Consider the following 12,071-nt stretch of genomic DNA (forward strand, 5'->3'; position numbering starts at 1 on the left):
TGGAATTCACCCCATGCACCCCCGACAACTTAGCACACGACGGCACGGTGGACGGTGACACAGCATGGCCGCGCTGGCCACCTAGGACACGCACTGGCCCATCGGTCGGAATGACCTTTAGCTACAACCTAAATACCTGCACTAAGCGGTAACACGGGGCGGCGGGACTCGCTGGAGCAAGCTGCGGCGGCATGCGGCCATCCAGCGATGGTGGCGCGACTGCTCCAGTGAACCAGGACACCTAAGGAGACTACTGTAGACCTAGCCAAGGTGACGGTTGGAGAAGAGGGTGATGGAGGAGGGATAGGCCATGTGTGGCCGAGCCATGCGGTGGCGCACTGTGGTGGCATGGTCAGTGTCAGCGACGACGGTGAGGCGATAGAGGTTCGGCTAAGGCGCAAGGCGAAGAGGGAATGGAGGCAATGCTAGCGGTGCATAGTAATAGGCTTAGGGTGGACCTGAGGGAGGGCTATCCTTGGCCATGGCTGAGCGCGGCCTTATTGGCACGGTGATAGGGAAAGCTCCAAATTAGAGCTTGACAGTGCATGGTTCATGGCGGGGTGGGGTCAGGGTAGCAAGGGGACTTGATGATGATGTCGTGGATGTGCTGAATTGAATGGAGGTGATCGCTTGATGGTTAATCTAATGGCATGGCTCGACGGCGGGAACAGAGAGAGAGAGACAGGGGTGGTAGGTGGGCTTAGCTTGGCCTTTCCTTGGCGGGTCATGGTCGGCATGACCGATGCGACGCGTAGGCAGACGCAATGGACAAACATGTGCGTCCATGACCAGCATGGCCTGAGCGGACACAACGCCATAAATGACAAGGTGACGACGAGCTCAAACATGTTGAAAGGTCCTAATATGGCTAGAGGGGGGGTTGAATAGCCTATTTAAAAATCTACAAATCAACTAGAGCAATTTGATTAGTATGATAAATAGCGAAATGCAAACTTGCTCTAGCTCTACAAGGGTTGCAAGCCACCTATCCAACAATTCTAGTTGCAATGATTACTAGTCACACAACTTGCAAAGTTACTACTCACTAAGAGCTCTCAAACTTGCTACTCTAAAGAGCTCCACTAGATGAACTTAAGATAACAAAGCAAGCTCTCAATTCTAATTACACTAAAGAGCTTGACACAACTAGTTTGCAAGAATATAAATGAGTGAGTAGGGTGATTATACCACCGTATAGAGGAGTGAACCAATCACAAGATGAATACTAAATCAATCACTGGGAGAATACCAAAAGCAAGAGCAACTGATTTTCTCCCTGAGGTTCACGTGCTTGCCAACACGCTACGTCCCCGTTGTGTCGACCAACACTTGGTGGTTCGGCAGCTAAGAGGTGTTTCACAAACCTTGTCCACACTGATTGGACACCGTAAGAACCTACCCACAAGTGAGGTAACTCAATGACACGAGCAATTTACTAGAGTTACCTTTTGGCACTCCGCCGGGGAAGGTACAACTCCCCTCACAATCACCGGAGATGGCCACGAACAATCACCGACTCGTGCCAATCCTCCATTGCTGCACCAAGCCATTTAGGTGGTGGCAACCACCAAGAGTAACAAGCGAAATCCGTAGCGCAACACGAATACCAAGTGCCTCTAGATGCAATCACTCAAAGCAATGCACTTGGATTCTCTCCCAATCTCACAAAGATGATGGATCAATGATGGAGATGAGTAGGAGGGCTTTGGCTAAGCTCACAAGGTTGCTATGTCAATGAAAATGTGCAAGATGGTGAGCTTGAGCCAGCCATGGGGCTTAAATAGAAGCCCCCATGAAATAGAGCCGTTGGCTCAAATATTTGGCTGACTGCGCATCGACCGGACGCTCTGGTCACAAAGCACTGGACGCAGCACCGGATGCTTCAACCATGAATACCGGATGCGTCCGGTCAGCCTACCAGACGTGTCCAATAGCTCCCAGACTACCATGTGTCCAGTTCAAATCAACCTAGCCGTTGCTGCCCATTCTGCCGATGACCGGACGCTCATACCGGACGCACAAACACACATGATCGGACGCTAAGCCGCTGCGTCTGGTCGAGTCTAGTAAGCACCCACGGACGACCGGACATGTCCGGTCATACCAGACCGAATGCTGCCAGTGTCTGATCAACTGAACTACCGAGCACTGCGTTTGCTGATTCACACTGGACGCATCCGGTGTGGTGACCGGACGTGTCCGATCACTGAGTTCGTCGCCGAATACCGGACGTGTTCCGGTCACCATACCAGACGCGTCTAGTCACTCTGTAACCAGCGCAACTAACTCCTTTTCAACTCTATCTTCTTCACCCTTGCTCAAATGTGCTAACCACCTAAGTGTATCACCTTGTGCACATGTGTTAGCATATTTTCACAAACATTGTCAAGGGTGTTAGCACTCCACTAGATCCTAAATGCATATGCAATGAGTTAGAGCATCTAGTGGAACTTTGATAACCGCATTTCGATACGAGTTCCACCCCTCTTAATAGTATGACTATCGATCCTAAATGTGATCACACTCGCTAAGTATCTTGATCACTGAAACAAAATGGCTCCTACAATTTTACCTTTGTCTTGAGCTTTTTGTTTTTCTCTTTCTTCTTTTCCAAGTTTAAGCATTTGATCATCACCATGCCATCACCATCGTCATGATCTTCGCCATTGCTTCATCACTTGGAGTAGTGCTACCTATCTCATAATCACTTTGATAAACTAGGTTAGCACTTAGGGTTTCATCAATTAACCAAAACCAAACTAGAGCTTTCACATGTGCGCGCGGTAGTGGCGGCATCGAACTGGGCCTGCAGTGGTGTAGAGGGAGGCACGGACATAATGACGAGGTGATGACATCGAAAGCAGTTGTGTCGTGGTGCGGGGTGGACCGGCAGTGCGGCAGCGCAGCAGGACCGACCATAGCACCGCTTGACAGCGCAAGCAGTAGCAGCGGCTCCACGCGCCAGAGGCTAGTGGTGGCTAGGCCACAGCTAGGCTAGAGGCAGTTGTGGCCGGCCATGCGCGGTAGCGCGCGTGTGACCAGCGCGTGGCGCCGTGTGGCCAGGCGTGGTGATTGCGCTCACCCGGCGAACCAGCCTAAGAACGTGTCGTGCACGAATTTTAAAGCGCCTATAAAAACTAAACGGTTCTTCTAGGAATCAACCCACCTTCACCATGCTCAAGAGGGCTTATCAGGTTACCAACTTGAGCTAACACATGACACCACTTCTTAACTTGATTTTATAAAATAAATTCCCAAACATGGCATTGTCTTACTGTCTATATACTTAAAAATCTTCTAGTCTTTGAGCTGACCTTTGATTCTAAGTTCTATTTCTAGGCTATTAGAAACATTAGTTAGCAATATTATTTTTCTACAGCAAGGATTTCATTGTCATCTACAAAGTTCATATTCCAAACTTTATTTAAGTGCCACATATATGTTCTATAGAATTTTTGTTCAATAAAAATTGGTTTTAAACCCTACTTGATATACATGAGTTAAGGAATAACTTCTCATTTAACATTTTTATTGATTATCTTAAGTTACGAAAATTTTATCCATGCATTCCATCACATGCATTCTCACATAAACATGATGCTCATGACATGGTTTGGTAATTAGTTTAGGGCGTAACACCGAGGGTGTTATAGCTCTCCCCCTACAACAAAATCTCGTCCTGAGATTTCATGTGAGTGCCTAGTGTAGGAAAAGGGATAAGGAGTAAACTTTAACTTAAACCATTGCCTCGATACCTCGGGGAGAAGGTGGGGGTAATGCTCTAGAATATAACTCTTGTTTCCAAGTTGCTTCGTCCTCTGAATGGTTTTACCATTGGACTTTATAAAATTTCATCACTTTGTTTCTCGTTACTCTTTCTTTTTCATCCAAGATTTTGACAGGATGCTCAACATAAGAAAGATCAGGTTGGAGAGGGAGTCCTTCAATTTCCACTACTTCAGTGGGAACTCATAAACACTTTGTCAGCTAGGAGACATGGAAAACATTATGGACTACCAACAAAATATTCGGGAGCTAGGATACAATAAGCAACAGAATCACACCATTCCAAAACTTTATAAGGTCCAACATAGTGAGGAGCTAATTTCCCACGAACTCCAAAATGATGCACACCTCTCATCGGAGATACCTTGAGATACACATGGTCACCAACTTCAAATTGCAAAGGTCTTCTCCTCTTGTCTGCATAAGTTTTCTGACGGTTCTAGGCTGCTTTCAAATGACTTTGAATAACACTGACTTGCTCTCTAGCTTCTTTGATAAAATCAGGCCCGAAATAACCACGGTCTCCACTTCAACCCAGTTAAGTGGTGTTCTACATTTCTTGCCATATAGAGCCTCGAAAGTTGCCATTCGAATGCTTTCTTAATAACTATTGTTATAAGAAAACTCAGCTAAAGACAAGCATTCATCCCACTTTTCTAGGAAATGAAATGACACAAGCTATCAACATATCCTCAGGCACTTGGTTGACTCTTTCTGTCTGACCATCAGTTTGCGGATGATAAGCTGAGCTTCTGAGGAGGCGAAGTACCAAGGCACTTCTAGGAGTTGCTCCTAGAAGCAAGAGACAAAAACTGACCCTCTATCAGAGACAACGGTAAGAGGAACTCCATGTAGGGTTACAACCCGATCAAAATACAGCTTGGCATACTTTTTGGCTGAATACCTTGTACTGAGAGAAAATGAGCAGACTTAGTGAGGCGATCCATAATGACCCAAATAGAATCATACCCCTTTGCTGTGCGGGGCAAACCCATAACAAAATCCATGGAAATATCCTCCCATTTCCAATCAAGGATAGGCAAAGGCTACAGAAAACTGGACGTACTGCATATGGTCCTGCCTTAACCCTCCCACAAATGTCACATTCTGAGATGTACTTAGTAATGTCCTGCTTTATTTTTGGCTACCAATATAAGTGATGCAAATCATGATACATCTTGTTGCTTCTAGGGTGAGTGGATAGCTTGGAGTTGTGAGCTTCATCCAAAATTTTTCTCTTAAGCTCATCACTTGAGGGAACCACCAATCGATTCTTGAACTTCACTACACTTTGATCATCAATACTAAAATGAGGACCACGTCCTTTGACAATTAACTTCTTGATGTGAGGAATTCCTGAAGTATCTTGCCTTTGCTCCATAATAATTTGCTCTAGTAAATCTGAGACTAGAGCAATATGTGCTAAAACTTCAGAATGGGTGAAGGGCAAAGACTCTTCGTCAGACTGATGTGACTTCTAACTCAAAGCATCAGCTACCACATTGGCTTTTCTAGGATGATAATGAACTTTTAAATTATAATCCTTGATTAACTCGAGCCACCTTCGTTGCCTCATATTCAACTCGAATTGAGTGAAATTATATTTGAGGCTCTTGTGATCCATATAAATATGCACTTTGTTTCCCAACAGATAATGTCTCCAAATTTTTAGAGCGTGCACTACTGCAACTAGCTCTAAATCATGAGTGGGATAATTCACCTCGTGCTTTTTTAGCTGGCGTGAAGCATAAGCTATCACATGCCTATCTTGCATAAGCACACAACCCTAGCCTAGTCCTAGAGGCATCACAATATACATCAAATGGCCTCTCAATATCTAGTTGAGCAAGAACAGGGACAGAGGTAAGAAATTTCTCAAGGCTTGGAAAGCCTCCTCACAAGATGGACTCCATACAAACTTGGCATCCTTCTAAAGCAACATGGTCATTGGTTGAGCTATCTTGAAAAACTCAGGGACGAAACACTGATAATAACCAGCAAGGCTGAGAAACTGACTGAATCTGATGCACAGACTTTGGAGATTTCCAATTTAACACATCTTGCACCTTGCTAGGATCCATAGAGATACCTTTGGGGGTTAGGACATGCCTCAAAAACTACACTCTATCCAACCAAAACTCACACTTGCTGAACTTTGCATACAACTTATGCTGACACAGCCAAGTCAGGATTATGCGAAGATGTTGGGCATGCTCTTCTTTATTCTTAGAATATATCAAAATATCATCAATGAACACCACCACAAACTTGTCCAACTCCGGCATGAAGACTGAGTTCATGAGGTACATAAAGAACACATGAGCATTGGTGAGACCAAAAGACATGACTAGTTATTCATAAAACCCATACCTAGTAGAGAAAGCTATCTTTGGTATATCTTGCTGCTGGATTTTAATTTGGTGATACCCTGAACGAAGATCAATCTTTGAAAACACCTTTGCACCAGCCAACTAATCGAATAGAGTATTAATATGAGGCAAAGGATACTTGTTCTTAATGGTTACTACATTGAGAGGGTGATAATCCACACACATCCAAAGTGTGCCGTCCTTCTTCGTCATAAAAATAGCTGGGACAACCTCAGGGGTGAAGAATTAGGACGGATGGATCCTTTCTCCAACAATTCCTCTATCTATTTCTTCATCTCAGCTAATTCTTTTGGAGCCATGCAGGTAAGGACGCCTATGAAATAGGAGCAAGTACCAGGTTCTAACTCAATGGAAAACTCCACATCCCTATTCGATGGTGACCCTAGGTAGATCTTTAGGGAAGACATCTGGAAACTCACAAACCACCGGAATAGAAGCAAGATTAGGAGAAGCTTCAGCATGAGCAGCAATTGGTAAGGTGGGGAGCTGAGGACATAAGGAGAGACATTCTATCCTCAGAAGAAGGAAGCCTCAACTCAACCACTCTCTGCTTAAGGTTCAAGACTACCACATAATTTCTCAACCAGTTCATCCCCTAGAATTGCATCTATGTCTTGTCCAGGCAGCACCAGTTAACTATAGGTGATAGGAGTGAGTGTCTAGCACTAGTTTCACTGTGTCCATCCAAGTTTTAACACACAACTATGCACCCGAGGTTTCTGATTCTATAGGCAATAGGAATAACCATAATAGATATATTGTGCCTTTAGTGCAAACCACATACTAATGAATGAATGTGATGCACCAGAATCAAATAACATATATGCTGAATGAGAATCAATGGTAAACATACCAGCTATCATAGGCTCACCCTACAGAATCTCCTCAGCCTTAGTGAAGTTAACAATGTCTAGAGCAGCTCACTGGGCACCTTCTTCCTTAGCCTAAGTGAAGTTAACCTCTTGACTAGACGAGAGTTGGCCGAAGGCTGAGAAGACTAGGGAGGCTGATTCTGAGGGCACTCTCAGGCGTAGTGACCTTCCTTGCCACACTTGAAACAAGCACCTAGGCTTGTTCCCCTATCCCTGACAAGGTGGAACCTATTGCCCCTGAGATTGATGCACCTGCTGGCTGCTGGGTAGGTGCATGGTACTGAGTAGACAGTGTTTGATGAGTCTGCTGAGTCGAACAGGACGACACTCCTCCTAGAGAGTGATAGGACACCTTCCTCACAACCTATATCTTCTGAGATTGTGGGTGACTAGAAGGTCCAAAGATCACCCTCTTGCGCTTCCACTCAGCCTGAGAGTCACGCTGAAGTCCCTCCATAGCAATAGCAGCATTCATCAATGCACCAAAGGTCTAATAGCCTCTTGTATACAGCTTCTCTTGCAAGATACAAGAGAGACCATGATTGAAACGGTCCCTCTTCTTCTCATCAGTGTCCACATGAGTCCCTAGCATACTATGCAAGATGGTTGAACTTGTTCACATACTCCAACACGATCATATTTCCCTGTTTTAGCTCTAGAAACTCAGACATCTTCTTGTCCAGCAAACCAGCAGGAATATAGTACTGACGAAGAGCAGTGGTAAACTCCTATCAAGTCACATGGTGGTCCACAGGATGCATGGCATTGAAAGTATCCCACCAAGCACTGGTAGATCCCAGAAGCTGTTGTGCGGCAAAGCGCACCTTTTGCTCGTTAGACACGTTGAGCAGCTAAAACTTCTGCTCTAGAATACAAAACTAATGCCCCATGTCTAGAGGCTCCGCAGTCGACGTGAATGTGGGTGGGTGTGTCCCCAAGAAGTCCTAATAGGAGCAGGGCCTCTTAGGACCGTGGGCACCCCCCATTGGCATTGTCATGATCATCGCCATGACCATTTTTGCCCTAGTCTTCACCAAGACCACGACCTATCCCAGCGCTGGTACTCCCATGACTAGACCTCAGGTACATCTATAAATAGATAGGAACCCACCGTTAGGACTAGGCCTCCATATTTAGAAACAAACGGCTAGAGGGATGATAAGACCCAATATACGAGAACTTTTCCTTAAAAGTTAAAGCATTTCTTTTCATTTATTATCCTATCAACTCACTACCCAAAATTATACAGTGTGGGGGATGTTTAGCTTAATCAAGATTCTTTCTTCATGATGCATGCATCGACCTGTTCATTCACTCAAGCCGGAATATAGCGTCATTCGCATAAAATTTGGCACAACGCTCACTCACTTCCTGGATGCTAAACGATTTTTTTTCGCAGCGTAAGTTAGTGTACCTACTAGAAATTGATTAGATAAAACCAGTGCCACTATCCTAGATAGACCATATTGCTAGGGCTTATACTTATTTATATAATATATCGCATCCTATTTTTCGCTAAGCTTTTGTTGGTCAAATTTTGGGTTTCTAAAAGAGTTCCTAAACTCGTAGACTCATTATTGGCTTTGATACCACCTGTGGCAGAACTGCCTGAAGTAACACACCTTCAGAGGTGCTCGTCTTCTACTAGACACTAAGCACCCTGAAAGTGAGCTACATCGGACCGTTCTATCGAGCACACCCCACAGGAGAACTCGAAATAATCCACGATTTACATCTAGGATTCAATAATGAGTACGAGTTTACAATACTTAGTCCACTTCATACATCAAAGGGTACTTGAAAATTATTTATTACAATACCAGAGTTCAGAGTGCGCTAATTAAATAGCGGAATTAAAATAAACATCTAGCGGAAACGATACAAGGATCCGTTTGTGCCCACCAGAAGAATTCCTCCACACAAGAGCTACTCCTCAAGATGCACCTGCAACAAGGGTAAAATAAACCCTGAGTACATAATTTACTCGCAAGACTTACCCGACTAGAGGGAATAGTTTCCCGACTCCAAGTGGTATGATAGGCAATATGGTTTGCTATTTTCTTTTTATTTGCGAAAAAGCATTACTAATAGTATGTCCTTAAGATCAAGTTTTATTAGTAGTCATGATTACTTCATTAGCTAACCATTCTAGGTAAGCACCTGATCTACTTTCAAGCATGGGTTGGGCAATCAGAACCATTTCACCAACTTTCATCTTCTGGTTCTTACTACGGTGCTAGACCATTGCCAAGTCGTACTGTCTCTTGAAAATGGCAATTTGCGAACCAATGTAGCCCAGCTAGGTACCCCAAAGCACACTGCCTTGCTTGTACCCTAGGCACAAACAAGACCAACCCATTTCACTACTATCGAGGGGTCCAGGTCCTCGTCCAAACTTGGACTCTAAGCCCCCACACTTGAGACCCGGTCTCAGTGTGGTGCTTAGACCTCCACGTATCCCCACCTCCAATCAGTCAGTCCAGAATGAGCTAGAACCCATGACAAGAGTGTAACGAGCCTTCCCTGCTCCTATAAACAAGTATGTGCTTAGGATAATAAGTCTGTGACCTAACTACCATCCACAGCAACAGACGGTCCTCAATCGACATGGACAGGGAAAACAGTGTAACCAAGTTAAGCCCTGTTGGCCGTGGGACACAACTTGTTACACCCACCAATATCCCATGCCATATCCCTGCCCGATCTCCATTTTCTTTTCATCATTTTATTATGAGAGTAATAACAATCACCTATTATGAGCAACGACAGGTTACTCATGCTACCGATGACCTAAGCATAGAATCTACTCGAACCAGCACTAGTAAGACTCTTAGGACATGTATATCTATGCATGTGGTTTTCACAAAATTCCTATATCATAAATGCACAACACACACACACACACATATATATATACGGTGAATTATAAAATAGAGGTTATGCACCGGGGCTTGCCTTGGGCAGGCAGCGGTGTCAGCTGAGTCAGTCGATGGTGGCTCCAGGATCTCCTCCCTCACGAGGACCTCCTCCTCATATTCCCCGATGATCTCCTCGATCTCGCGATCAGTCGATGGTCACTATCTCCATCAACTCGTTCTCTACATGCATGCGATGATGATGCAACAACTTAGCATTTAGGCAACATCAACTCATAAAATAAGAATGCGCATGCCAAGCTACTAAGCTAGCTCTAATGACTAAGATACTAAGCTAACTATCATCTTCATCAAGAAAGTGTTGGGTTCAACTAACAAACACTCAGTTTTGTAATTTAAGGGTATATCTTTATTTCTACTAATGATTTAATGTATATTGAAACAAAGAGCATTTAACTACCCTAATGCTTAGTCTATTCTAAGGCTACAAAAATTATAGTGAGCACATAATAATGCAATGAAGCTACTAAAAAAATTCCAGGACTAAATCTATCACCAATTTACCACAAAAACTCCTACAATGATTAAGTTAATAATATGAAGCACTTTCAAACAATTTAATAGCTCCTAGTATCAACATGTATATCTATAAACCAATTATACCAGCAGATAGATCACAATTTTAGGAATCTAACAAAATTTGTTTCACAATTTTTGGACACCTACTGTCTGCGTGAAAACGTGGTAGCCACATCGGGTGGACACGCAGCAAACCAGAATGATCTGGAGATCTGCCTGACTTCAATGCAGGAGCAGTCGATCCTATGAATTCCCAAGGGCGTGCTAGTCAATTTGACCTACAATTGACAAAGAGAGAAAGTTTATCAGTAATTTAGGGTGGAACATGCCGGTTTTGCCCAGACATTTCTAAGTGTGCCGTTTCGGGAGTAGACAGACAGGAAAATCGACTAAAACAGCCGATACGAGAAGAAATCGGCTGTTTAAGACTATAAAACTCATGGGTCATGATTGATTTTATAGTAACGAATACAATACACCTGGTTTTAATGATCCTTTCCCTTGAGCTATTAGCATGTATGCGTTAAAGATTCATCACTGGCTAAATTAGATTTTGATCGACACGTGGTGTAAAGCCAATGAATCTAGTGAAAAGGGATACACCACACGAACAATAGACTATTTGATATAGATAGACCTGCGAACTATCTAGATCTAATCTATCACCGCCAACAGTGAGGTTTGACCGGATCGATGCAGCTATGATGATGATGATAGTCTAGAACCAGAAAGTCCATAGAACCGACCATACTTCAACAGGCTCATGAAAGCGCGCCATATCTGTGAAAGCACAGGCAAATCGGCTAAAATAGCCGATTCAGGTAGAAAAGGGATTACAATATGTGAACAATCGACTATTCAATATGGATAGATCTATAAACTCATCAGACCTAACCTGTTATCCTTAACAGTGGGGTTCGACCGGATAGATGGCAGCCATGATAAAGATAACAAATCAAACCTTTAAAATAAACAGACCTATTCACATTTAACGGAATCATGAAGACACACTGTAAGCGTGAAAGTACGGGCGATCGGCTATTTAGCCAACACGGGCATAGCAAATAGCCAAGGTCACGCCTAGTCAAAAGCAAATCTACCGGGTAGCATACTCCGATCTAAAGTGCTACCAGTGGGGATCGACCGAATCGTTATAGCCATAATAGCAAGCTACAAACTAGATTCAACTAGCTAATAAACCTTCTCAAGATCAGTCATGCCTTGACCGCGTACTATGCATGATCAAGATGATGTAGAACGTCCAATAAAACATAATCCATCATTTGAAGTGAAAATTAACACAATATAGCAAAATAAACGATGTACTAAAAGGATGTGAGGCCGATCTAGATCAATCTCGATCGGGCATGTTGATATTGCTAAAAACTAATGACAACAAGAACATCAGCAAGACTAGTAACTTAATGAATCTACCCGAAGGATGCCACCCTTAGGTAGAGCCGATAACTTGACCTTAATCTAATTCCAGTAGTGGAGGTCGTACTTAACCAATGCAGCCGTACAACTAGATAAGAGTCGATAACTAGCTTATACTAGAGCTCGTAAGA

Source organism: Miscanthus floridulus, chromosome 13 (genome assembly GCF_019320115.1).
Source record: "Miscanthus floridulus cultivar M001 chromosome 13, ASM1932011v1, whole genome shotgun sequence".
NCBI classification, from domain to species: Eukaryota; Viridiplantae; Streptophyta; class Magnoliopsida; order Poales; family Poaceae; genus Miscanthus; species Miscanthus floridulus.